The sequence below is a fragment of the Botryllus schlosseri genome, chromosome 7, assembly GCF_051294905.1.
Source record: "Botryllus schlosseri isolate E-star chromosome 7, Bs_hap1, whole genome shotgun sequence".
NCBI classification, from domain to species: domain Eukaryota; kingdom Metazoa; phylum Chordata; class Ascidiacea; order Stolidobranchia; family Styelidae; genus Botryllus; species Botryllus schlosseri.
The window spans coordinates 67,011-79,346 of record NC_137242.1 but is presented as its reverse complement, the minus strand read 5'-3'; the positions used below and the strand labels follow the sequence as shown (position 1 = coordinate 79,346).

Below are 12,336 nucleotides of genomic sequence, written 5' to 3'. Positions count from 1 at the left end.
GAGTGTGGGGTGAGTCGTTTGTTCTGGGTCCGGGGTCTTGTAGTAGTTCGGTTTATTAGCAATTTTCCTGAGTTCAATACACCACAAAATTACGATACAATGAAAAGGTAGGAAGGTGTCGAAACGACTTGGAGTAGTCTTTGAAATCAGACACTGAGGTGGCATGCGCACTGAATGAAAAGTAAGAAGAAGATAATATGAAAAGCAAGCGACAAAATGACGTTGGCATGTCGCGGAAGGTCAGGTCGTGGTCCGGTAATCTCGAGGGTGGACTAGTATTCATTTAGTAGTCCAGGTCAGGGAGCAGAGCAAAGGCCGAGTCATAATGTTGAGATTCGAGTCCAAGTCAATATGATCAGGTCATGTTCGACCCACTTTTTTAGAACTCAACGCCACTGATTTATAATATAATAATTTCCAGTTTCTGGCCCTATTTTTCAAATACCAGTACTGTTAGACGAAATGTATTCTTCGAAGACACCATGAAATGCCTGTCTTGGCCGTTCAAGTCATCCGCAATGACTCGAGTACAAGTCGAGTCATTTTCAGTATTTTAATAAATTGACTCGAGTCATTACAACCCTACTTGCTTGATTCGTTTTGGCCGGTAGTGTGCGACAAAGTGCCGGTGCAGCTTCATTTGAAGGCATCTGGACCTTCGATATTCTGCCGTTTCAGCGGAATCGATGGCTGCAATCAACATATTGGTGGAATTTAGACTCAAGTTGTCAATTATTACTTATCATTCAGTATGTGTGCTTCTTTACATCGCGTAGGCCAAGGTGGGTGGGTGTCTGTTTTCAAAGACGACTCCAAGTCTCTTCGACACCCTCCTATATTTCCATCGTATCGCAATCTAGTGGCGTTTTGAAAGAATGAAATTAATAACAATAACATCTAAACTGAACCATGTAACGGGTGGCTTTGATGTTCTCTCAGTAGAACCATTTCAGTTCCAACGTAAGTGTACTTATCTCGAAGTATCTGTCCTGTTATTATCGCAATGATCTCCTGGCTTTTATATTTTTATCGACTCGAGGCACGATATGCACGTACAATGCGGTCCACGAGTCACAATGCGCTGTCAGTACTTCAATATACATTTGAATAGTATATTGATATATCGTGGTCAATTTCGAGGGCTCAGGGCTGACTAGCATTTATTCAGTAGAAGCTGCGTTTCGACTGTGGACTGGTGGACAGTAAACATGGTTGACGACTATAGGTTAGGGCTGAACAAGATCGAGTACCTGAGTGATAAATACAGTCCATCCTCAAGATTACCGGACCACGACTGACCTATCGATCTCGCTTCCCATGACATGCCGCCCTATTGCTTGTCGCATTCTTTTTCTATACTATCTTCTTTACTTTCATTCAGTGTGCATGCCTCCTCTTTACATCGCCTAGGCCAAGGTGGGTGTCAGATTCCATAGACTACTCCTTGTCGCTTCGACATCTTCCTGTCTTTTCATTGTATCGCATTTTTGTGGTGTATTGAACTGATAAAATTGCTAATAAACCAATGATGATGATGATGATGAAGGGCGAGTGTTTAGCACATTGCAAATTGCAATATCTGCTATTGTGACATTTATCTGAAGGCCTCATAAGACCGCCATTTCAACTCACATTGGTAGCCAAAAACACAAGTGTGTCATAATGATTTTTCGACTGTCCTTATTTTTGGGTCCATGTCGATGGCAACCCTGCTTATAAGGCTTTCTAAGTCGAGCAACGTAAACATTATTGAGAGGACATTACTATAGTAGCCTAAAGCCAACCGTTTACTGAAAGTGACTAAGCTGCATCAACCGAAAATGTAGGCCAGGATTCGCCTAGGTACTTGTTTATCCCCTTTTCGAGATTTGAAAGAATTGATGCCTTCTTGCTTCATACCAATCACAGCAGCTCGATGAGTTCCGCTAGTATAGGGTTGCCATACGTCCGGAATTTCCCGGACATGTCCGGAATTTCACTGTTCAAACTAGCGTCCGGGAGGAATTTCTAAAATATGCCAAATGTCCGGAATTTTGACGTAGGCTAATAATTTTTTTCGTAAATCAGCATAAAAACAATATTGTTTGGGAATATTTATGCTGATGTATGATATTTTCTTCGCGCTACGCGCGATTTACTATCACATTTATTGATTTTAATATGGAGACTACCCCCCTCGCAAAAACTGCCATAAAATATAAATAAAAACGACCTTCATTTACCGGAATAAGCCAAATTGTAATCGCAATTATATATTCCTAGATATTGTTAAGACCGTTTAAATGCTTTATTCAAAGATAGTGGTTCCGAACGGGGGGGGGGGGGGGGGAGATCGTTTGCCTTTATTCAGGGGTTTGCGAATATGTTGAACGTAATCAGCTTCCAAAATAGCCCGTGAGTAAGTTTGGGCAAAGGTGCTGACTTCTTTTAGTAATCAGCTCGTAAAATTTTGATCTGGGCCGCGGAACATTTTCAAATTGGAGATGGAGTCGCGACCATAAAAGGTTGGAAACCACTGGATGTGGGGTGTTTATAAAGCTCCGTGGTGCGCACCGGCATAAGGCTGATTAACAATTTTATCGGTAGGACATGAACATGACTTAACGATATGCAATTACGCTCCCAGTATTTTCGAACTCATCATCATCCTCCACCAGCACTACCGCTAACTCCGATCATGTGGGCGGAGAGTAGTATCTATATAGTATTATATGGAACTACCAATATTATTGACAGAACTCATTCAAATAATTTAACGACCAGATGCATATAGAAACCAGATTCATATAGCAAGCACCCCCCCCCCCCCCCATTCAGAAGTTGCATCGATTACCCTATAGTGTGGGCTCAAAATCATTGTTTATTTGGGCGGGAGGGGGCTGAAAACATGTGCTTTCGGTCCCGGTTACACAACAGTACACAACTCATACTCCCGAACCGGACCGTGACCACCTCTGGTCTATGAGCAAAGCTTTGCTGGTGTGACGTCATAACTCATTTTGAAATTCCCTAGTGGGCGCTAAAGAGTGTCCGGAATTTAGGTTGCTGAAATATGGTAACCCTACGCTAGTATTACAGATATCCGTTCCTTTGAAGAAAACTATTATGTCATAGTTTGCCTTTTCGCTTTCACGCAGATAAAACGAATTGAGATACGAATCACAGCATGTTGATGGGTTATTAGAGGTATCCATGCCAGTGAAGCGACGGAATTCCTTATCGTACCATAGTTTCTTTAATGGCTCTTAATCATATTATGCTCTTTTAAGATTAGAATCACAGCAGGTTACAGATATGTGCGCCAGTGAAGCGAAATTATTAAATGTTATGGCGTAGTTGGTATATCATCACCACACGAATGTGGAGTGTTCGAGACAATCAGCTGCTTTAAAACCAACCGTATCGGTCAATCACATGCTTTACGACTAAAAGTCATGACAGGTGTTGGTCAGCTAAGAGAGGTGGACGACGAAATGGCAGAACAATCAGGACCTAATGTATTAGCAAAACACATTACTTCGACGCGAGGAAATAGGTTAATCGCAGTTGGCGAGTTCGTATTTAGTAGAATGAAAGTTTCGAATGGTACTTCGTACTGGATATGCGCGCATTATGACAGAAAAAATGTCGGTGTTCATTGAAAGTCCTTGAAGGATCAGAGCCACCAATCGTTCTGAAGCAATCTCAAGAACACAATCACTGTGCTACGTTTGGCATAGTAGAGGCGAAAGAAATGGTTCAAAGGTATGATGTTATTTCAATATCGTTTTATGGGAAATGTATTCACGTCTAGCCAGACCAGTGGTTCTCAAACTGGGGTCCGCGAGACAATTTTTCGAGACCGCGAAACACGTTCCAAAAAATTCAATAATATTATTGAGTTTCCTGTTTGCTATTTCGACTCGTTCGTGAATCGCGCAATACCGTTTGTGAACCGAATGCATAAAGAGTAGTGATCAACCGTTTTCGGGGGTTGGATTTGAATTTGAAATGGTTGAATGTTATTCACAAAACTAGTCGCTGGAATTAAGTATATGAAAAAGGAAAAATCCTGATAAACGGCGGTAAAGTCAAATGATTCAATAAATAGTTTGTTACGCACAAATGGCAAATGGTATAATTCATTATTGTTTCTGCCTTAGGTATCACGAATGATCAACAAGGCAATAATAGGTGGCCGCTGTTCCCACCCATCATTTGGAATGTGCGACAACGTACCATCGATGCCATGCGCCGAACCAACAATTCTGTTGAAGGATGGCATCACGGCTTCCGCGCTCTAGTTGGGGGATGTCACGTAACCATTTGGAAATTTTCAGAGTGTATCAAGTGAGTATAAACAATGGAAGATGTATGTATATGTGTACTTGGTTTCAACTTGAATATACATATATTTTTGAAGGATGGATGTCATGCAAAATCGAGTGCAGCTGTTACAAACTTCCACAGGCCAGGCAAAGCCTAAAAGAAAAAAAATGCGTCGACATTAGCGACAAATTGAAGCTGCTTTGTGATGAAACGTGGTCAACCGACATGACTACAAATTTTCTGCCAAGAGTGGCATACAATCTAAGTGAATAAATATAGATAATAGCGATCACCACATATTTAGCATCCTTTCTGATGAAGAAACGCCAAGTCTGTGTTGGTGGTCACCGCTGTACCTATTTATCCTCTGGATGTTTCGTGTACATTAAAAACTTCGAGTGTCTTTCATTTTAGCATGCCACAGACAAGTAATAAAATGCAAATAACCTGGAACATGATTGCTTATAATGTTGGAACTAGAGTTTCCGGGCTTACAGTAAATTCAGAACTTCTCAGTCTCTTATTTTTGCGAGCCGCAGAAGCTTTAAAACAGTAGGAAAGGAGCGACAAGGAAATATAGCGTGACTATCTGCAAGATCGCGTAATGATTGGCTGTCAGTTGTCAGGTTGCTGAGTAAAACGGCAGCCTACTGATAAAATATTCTGCGATTGTAATTGGTAGAATTATCATCATCGCGAAATGAAATTCGTGTCCAATTAGTACGGACCAGCAACACAACGTATCATTGAATATAGATATGATATATTGCACTACAAAGGTAAGTGCATAATTCGTTGCTTGTCCGATTGTTGAGCGAAGCCATTACCTAGGAATCACAATCGTCACGGCCATAATCGGATATATTTCTGCGTAGGAATATTACGCAGTGTACAGTTTGTCTAGGCTTGCTAACTGCTTTAGATGAAAAATGTACCTCGATCAATTCTATACGCAGCGATCAACGAAGTTTCTTTATGTGTTGTTAAATCCAGATGAACGCGATAATAGACTTTTTAATCAACCCAACTTTATTATCTACGCCCTATATTAAATTGTGTTTGCGCCCAGAATCACCACAAGACGCGTTCCCTTACAATAATTCGTGAGCCAGATTTTCGTGACGGTCACTACTGATTGAATACGCACTTTCTCCATAGTAATCATCTGCTACTAATATTAATTCTTGTCTACTTGATACACTCTATTCCCGAATTATCGCGTCAGCCTAAACATATATGTTGACCAATGTATAGAATGACTAACCGTCTACTGAAAATGGGTAGGCCCATGCCGCAAATGAAAAATGTAGACCATGATTTGCCAGCATATTTGTTACTCCCTTTGCGAGATCTGTGAGAGTTGATGCCTTCTCGATTTCAACCATATTATACTCTTTTGAGATATGCATGACAGCTGGATGCTACAGATTTCCGTATCAGTGAAGCGGAGTAGGCTAATTCGTATGTCATATGGTTGGTACACGAATCGGAAGCGTTGTAGACAATCAGCTGATATTGTAAAACCGCATTAAAACCAACCCTATTGATCGATGATCACATGCTTTAGGACTAAAAGTCAACATGTACAATTTATGCATGCACTCATGCAGGCATGTCATGCATATGTAGGTACAGATCGCGTGTATGTGCATCACGGCGTTGCTACATTCGGTGTCAATTCTCAGGTATAATTTTCCCGACAACGTCCGTCTCAGTAAGTTAGATTCTCGACATTGGCCATTCTCGGTAATGTCCATTCTCGGTAGTGTCCATTCTCTGTAATGTCCATTCTCTGTATTGTCCATATTCTCGGTAATGAACATTCTCGGTGGTGTCCATCCTCGGTAATGTACATTCTCGGCAATGTCCATTCTCTGTAATATCAATATTCTCGGTAATGTCCATTCTCGGTAGTGCCCATTCTCGGCAATGTCCATTCTCTGTTGTGTCAATTCTCGGTAATGTCCATTATCGGTGGTGTCAATTCTCGGTAATGTCTATTCTCTGTGGTGTCAATTCTCGGTTGTGTCCATTCTCCGTGGTGTCCATTCTCGCTAATGTCCATTCTCGGTGGTGTCCATTCTCGGTAATGTCGATTTTCTGTGGTGTCAATTCTCGGTAATGTCCATTCTCGGTAGTGCCCATTCTCGGCAATGTCCATTCTCTGTTGTGTCAATTCTCGGTAATGTCCTTTCTCTGTTGTGTCCATTCTCGGTAATGTCCATTATCGGTGGTGTCAATTCTCGGTAATGTCTATTCTCGGTGGTGTCAACTCTCGGTAATGTCCATTCTCTGTGGTGTCAATTCTCGGTTGTGTCCATTATCGGTGGTGTCAATTCTCGGTAATGTCTATTCTCTGTGGTGTCAATTCTCGGTTGTGTCCATTCTCCGTGGTGTCCATTCTCGCTAATGTCCATTCTCTGTGGTGTCAATTCTCGGTAATGTCCATTCTCTGTGGTGTCAATTCTCGGTTGTGTCCATTCTCCGTGGTGTCCATTCTCGCTAATGTCCATTCTCGGTGGTGTCCATTCTCGGTAATGTCGATTTTCTGTGGTGTCAATTCTCGGTAATGTCCATTCTCGGTAGTGCCCATTCTCGGCAATGTCCATTCTCTGTTGTGTCAATTCTCGGTAATGTCCTTTCTCTGTTGTGTCCATTCTCGGTAATGTCCATTATCGGTGGTGTCAACTCTCGGTAATGTCCATTCTCTGTGGTGTCAATTCTCGGTTGTGTCCATTCTCCGTGGTGTCCATTCTCGCTAATGTCCATTCTCGGTGGTGTCCATTCTCGGTAATGTCGATTTTCTGTGGTGTCAATTCTCGGTAATGTCCATTCTCGGTAGTGCCCATTCTCGGCAATGTCCATTCTCTGTTGTGTCAATTCTCGGTAATGTCCTTTCTCTGTTGTGTCCATTCTCGGTAATGTCCATTATCGGTGGTGTCAATTCTCGGTAATGTCTATTCTCGGTGGTGTCAACTCTCGGTAATGTCCATTCTCTGTGGTGTCAATTCTCGGTTGTGTCCATTCTCCGTGGTGTCCATTCTCGCTAATGTCCATTCTCGGTGGTGTCCATTCTCGGTAATGTCGATTTTCTGTGGTGTCAATTCTCGGTAATGTCCATTATCTGTGGTGTCCAATGTCCATTCTCTGTTATGTCCATTCTCGGTAATCGCGTTCTCGGTAATGTACGTTCTCGGTAGTGGTTTTCTCGGTATTGGTAGACAATGCTGTGAGTTGATGACGACCAGAAATGTCATTTCCAGCAACGTGCGTAGCTTTGTACTACATGTTTAGTACGTTGCTTTACGACCAATCGCGGTTTCAAGGATTCTACATAGTAGAATCGAAGTAGTATCCAAACTATAATGTCCGCTGAGAAATTAACTCCTTAGTGACAATACTATAATTTCTGTACTCGTAAAAATCATCTTTCTCGACTTGAATCATCAGGATTAATGCTCGATTCAGATTCGAGTACTCAAATCATTGTGCATGTCCTTTCTTGAGTGCGCTCGACTTCATGCGATTATTGTTATATTTTGTTCCTGCCTTTACATATCCTGTGTAAGTTTATAGCTAACCATCACGAATATCGTGACCATTCCTAGATTTCCTACTCGCGCATTGGAGATTTTTCCAAATCGTCGCGTGACGTAACCTCTACATGTAGTACCAACAACAAGAACTTCATTATACAATCGAATAGCATATTTATGTTGAACTAAACCCGAATATTTTTGCCTCACACTTGTCAGGGGTAATCGTCAGCAACTAGTAGAGAATTGATAAGATTATTGTATATTAACAATCGTATCACCAAATATGATGTCACCGATTGTTGATATACAATGATTTTTACATTGGTATTAATATATGTGTTTGTAACGCATAGTAGCGTGAAGCAGACGATGATCGATATCACGCGTGATTCCCCAATCGTTCTAATGCGCCCATTAGCGCGTAACACTACACCACGATAACGGGTAGTTAGGTCATTCTGCGCAGATTTGGAGTTAGACAATCTGGTCGCGACAGTGGAAACCGACTGTGCGTTTTCGCTTTTAGATTAGGACAGAATACATTTACAATGATTGTATCATAGCGTAGATAGGTTTTGAAGGCAGTCAGCTGGCGCATTTCCTGCGTTTTTATCTAATAATCGCGAAAGAGTATTTGAGATACACCCAGAGGTACAGATCTTCAGTATCCAATTGAATAATATGTTGATATTCGAAGAGTAGGGTGAGCGACCGCCACAATTAGATAGAACGAACAACAGCGTGGCTTCTATTACATGTGTTAGAGGAAATTCAAATCAATGTTCGGAGAAAAGGCGTCGCCCGCGGCAGACTCGATCAGCTGCCAACTCAGGAGAATCGCACTGTGTCACAATCGTGTTGCCAAAGCCAAACTTTTACACTGTACAGTACACACAGCTACATAATTTTAGTGTGTCATTGGGCTGATTTGAGTGAAATGCCGGTAATATAATTCTAATCTAATTTATGAAATGTTTCTGTGCTCTAATTCAGGAGTCGCCAACTCGCTAGTCAGGACGTGTCGCGGGCCACTTACCAAATTTCGTAGGTGTCGCGGGCCGCAAGAATATAGGGACAAAATAAGCCACACAGTTTTACAACCTTCTGTCAGTACAACGCTGTGCTTTCTAACATGGGTCATGGGCAATAGTTAGCACAAAAGAAGTAATACTTTATTAAAGAAATACATTGCAACAAAAAATAACATGCTCATCGCTTTCATTCTATTTTGAAGTATAATCTGCGCACGATATTTGACAACACTTTTCAGCGACTATGGAATCGATATTGAAGTTAGCTATAGACAAGGTAGTTGCTGGAAAACTATCTCCTGGTAAAGCTTGATCTTGTGGGGAAGCCCCAAGTCGTTTTCTAAGCATCTCGGTGTCGGCAGTGTCTTCTTGGCCACTGTACGTCAACGCAATATATCCAATGCCCATTCATATCAGCTAATTCTCCCTCCATGCAATGTTATTTTATTACGATCTCCGAAACCGTATCAGATAGTGAGGAATAGTGATGTTGGGCACAGGAGAATAGCTTATTTTGAACAACAACAACAACAACAACAACAACAACAACAACAACAACAACAACAGAGTTATTAGGCTGTAATCAATCTCAGCATTTCAAAATGCTTTTCTAAGCTTTCTTCCGAAATCTCAAATCGGGACGCGGGCCGCGAGCTGTTGACCCCCACTCTAGTTCTAAATATAATCTAATTTGTGAAATGTTTCTATGCTTTTGGGTCAAGTACTGGTAGCACAAAAGCATACCATCGACGTTCACGTATGTCAAATTTAAGTATTCTAGGAATAATTTCGCTTGAAAAACTGATAACTGTCAAGTAGGGGTGAAAGTAGTCCGAAATCATAACCGCTTGAATAAGTAGTGGCCTACTCAGAAAAAGTAGACGTGCTTCGTAACTGACCATTTTGCAAATATTTGCAAGCGTCTCGGCAAATCATCAAGAACAAAGACCAACGATCCTTATTTCTGCGATTTTCATAATTCCCAATCGTGACTCATCGGCAATTTCGATGCATCAAGAAATGACTCATCGCGGATCTGTCTCGTTTCGTTTCGATTGTATTTCCCGATATTGGTTTCAAGTTCTAAAACGCATAAACGGCAAAACGGTTGCGATAAACGGGACTTGATAGTTTGCAAAGACGACGTTTGTAGTTTATAGTCGGGCGTTTCCTGATTTTGTAGTCAGCATAGTTGAGCAACTATAAAATGTTCAGCTTTTAAAAATCAGGTTAAAATTAGAATCACTGAATTCGCAAAAGAAATACAACAAAAATCAAGTTTAGTTTATATCAAATCATAGCTGATTTTCATACGGACGATGATGGCAAATGTCTGTACAGCGAGCTTGGCTCGTACAGTTCCCCTCTAGCAATTTTCTGGAAAACAAGAAATCAGATTAGAAATAAAATGAGAGCCTGGAAACATTCCACGAATTAGATTACAATCAGATTACCGGCATTTCGTTACAACGAATCCAACTTGACAACTAGAATTATCTAGTCGTCGAAGTCTGGCGAATAGCTGTTTACGCGGATAGACTTTATCTTTTGTTGCGTCAGAATCAGTTATTTCTCCAATGCCGCTATGTAGTAGTCATATGCGGTGATGCGATTGTTGATATACTTATACGATGTTGCTGACGATTACCCCTGATGAGTGTCAGTCGAAAATATTCGGGTTTATTTCAATATCAATGTACTATTCAATTCTTTGAAATCTTTTCGAGGTTACTTTTTTCGAAATGATTGATATCCGCTTCCACGGTAATTGATACAAATTCCCTTTTTAGCTCAATATGAAATGAGTTACCGCGGCTAATCGGTGATATTTGATACCTCTGTTTGCGTCTACTGGGGCAAATCCTGTTAACAGACACAGATGCTTGCAGTGTTGGCAGTTATTAGTTCGGCCAGAGTTGGCCAAGTAGAATATTCTCAGCTTTCCCACTTAGATTAGAATTAGAATAATAGCTACAAAGTTTTGTCCAAACTAGATTTCTGAATTCGGCAAAAGTTGGAAATTGAATTCAATTCCTAATTAGAAAGAATTGCAGCAAAAATCAACATCACTTCATATCAAATAAGAGTTCGTTCTCACAAGCACGAGAATGGCAAATGTCTGTACAGTGTACACCGAGCTTGGCTCGTTTCGCAGGATACAGTTCTGTATCATTTGCAGCACAAAAAGAATTTGAATTAGAATTAAAATCATACCATTGAAACATTGCACATATCAGATCAGGTTTAGATTACCGGCATTACGCTGTAAATAGTCGGATCAGCCTACTATAATTTATCTAGTTACCCAAGTCTCGTTCAGACTGCTGTGTACCAATAGAATCGAAACAACTTTCGTATCTTATGATTGCTTTACATATTCGTAAGCGAATCCAGATTTTGCATTTTCCCCTCACTCAGCATAATTTCGTCATCAAGAGATGAATGTAAACTGTAGAAGAGTGACCAAACCATTCCGTCTCATTCGAAACAAGGAAGCTCATGCCAGTACCAGATCTAGGTTGTTTGTTTAGCTTATTACGTAACTCACCGTTGTATTGGTTTGTCGCAATACGCCAACGTCGTGAATCATCATATTGGTAGAGCTTGACTCATCAGAAAGCAGTCTGGTTTGCTGCTTGTAAGCGGCGTCTTTTTATGATACAGGAATCGTGTTTTGAGTTGAAACGCATGCAACAAGTCAGAGGATATGGTGGCGTACAGCGCCAATGCAGCCGAGCACAGTTCTGCAGGGGTTTCAAATGTTTTACTGAAGAGTTTCTTGGAGCTACAGAACTTAAACATACAATTGAACATTATATTCAGATGTTTCACTTTGTACGTTGAGGAATCCACGCAGTAATTCCGGTGGCATTCGAGTCTTGTTATTGTTTTAGGGCAGAGTCTACTGTAATTCGCCCGTTCAGTATCGTCATCAGTTTATATATAAGTTCATCATTTCAAAACATCGCAAGATTGTGATACAATGAAAAGATCGGAAGGTGTTTAAACGACTTGGAGTAGTCTTTGAAATCAGACACCCACGTATAGGCGATGTAAATGAGAGGCATGTACACTAGGGCAGTTTAAAGAACTTTTTTTCAAATTTTGCATGCTACTGGATAAAATTGTTAGGTTACCCCAAAAACGCTGCACACCAATTTTGGCTCAAATCAAACCTATAGGGGCATTGTTATAAGAGAAAAAAAGTCTCGGAATTTTTTAATAATAATAAATATAAGATTTTTTTCAAATTTCACTGGCTACCCATGAAATTGTTCGATTGTCTGAAAAAAACGATGCACAAAAAATTTCCATGCCATAAAATTGATCGCTATATCATATAAATAGATAGCCTTAGTGACCCATGTTTGGGTCGCGACTAGGGCTGGGCACAATAATTCGAGTACTCGAATCTGAATCGAGTATTAATTTTAGTGATTCGAGTCGAGTAGTAAAGG

At 40.8% G+C, this 12,336-nt stretch overlaps 1 long non-coding RNA gene across 1 annotated transcript; it reads left to right on the top strand.

The window, feature by feature from the left end:
• The first annotated feature begins 4,142 nt into the window (after positions 1 to 4,142).
• LOC145443040 (uncharacterized) lies at positions 4,143 to 4,761 on the top strand. The gene is made up of 2 exons (XR_013916277.1): positions 4,143 to 4,329; positions 4,403 to 4,761. It is a non-coding gene; the product is annotated as an uncharacterized LOC145443040 (long non-coding RNA).
• Positions 4,762 to 12,336: the final 7,575 nt, after the last annotated feature.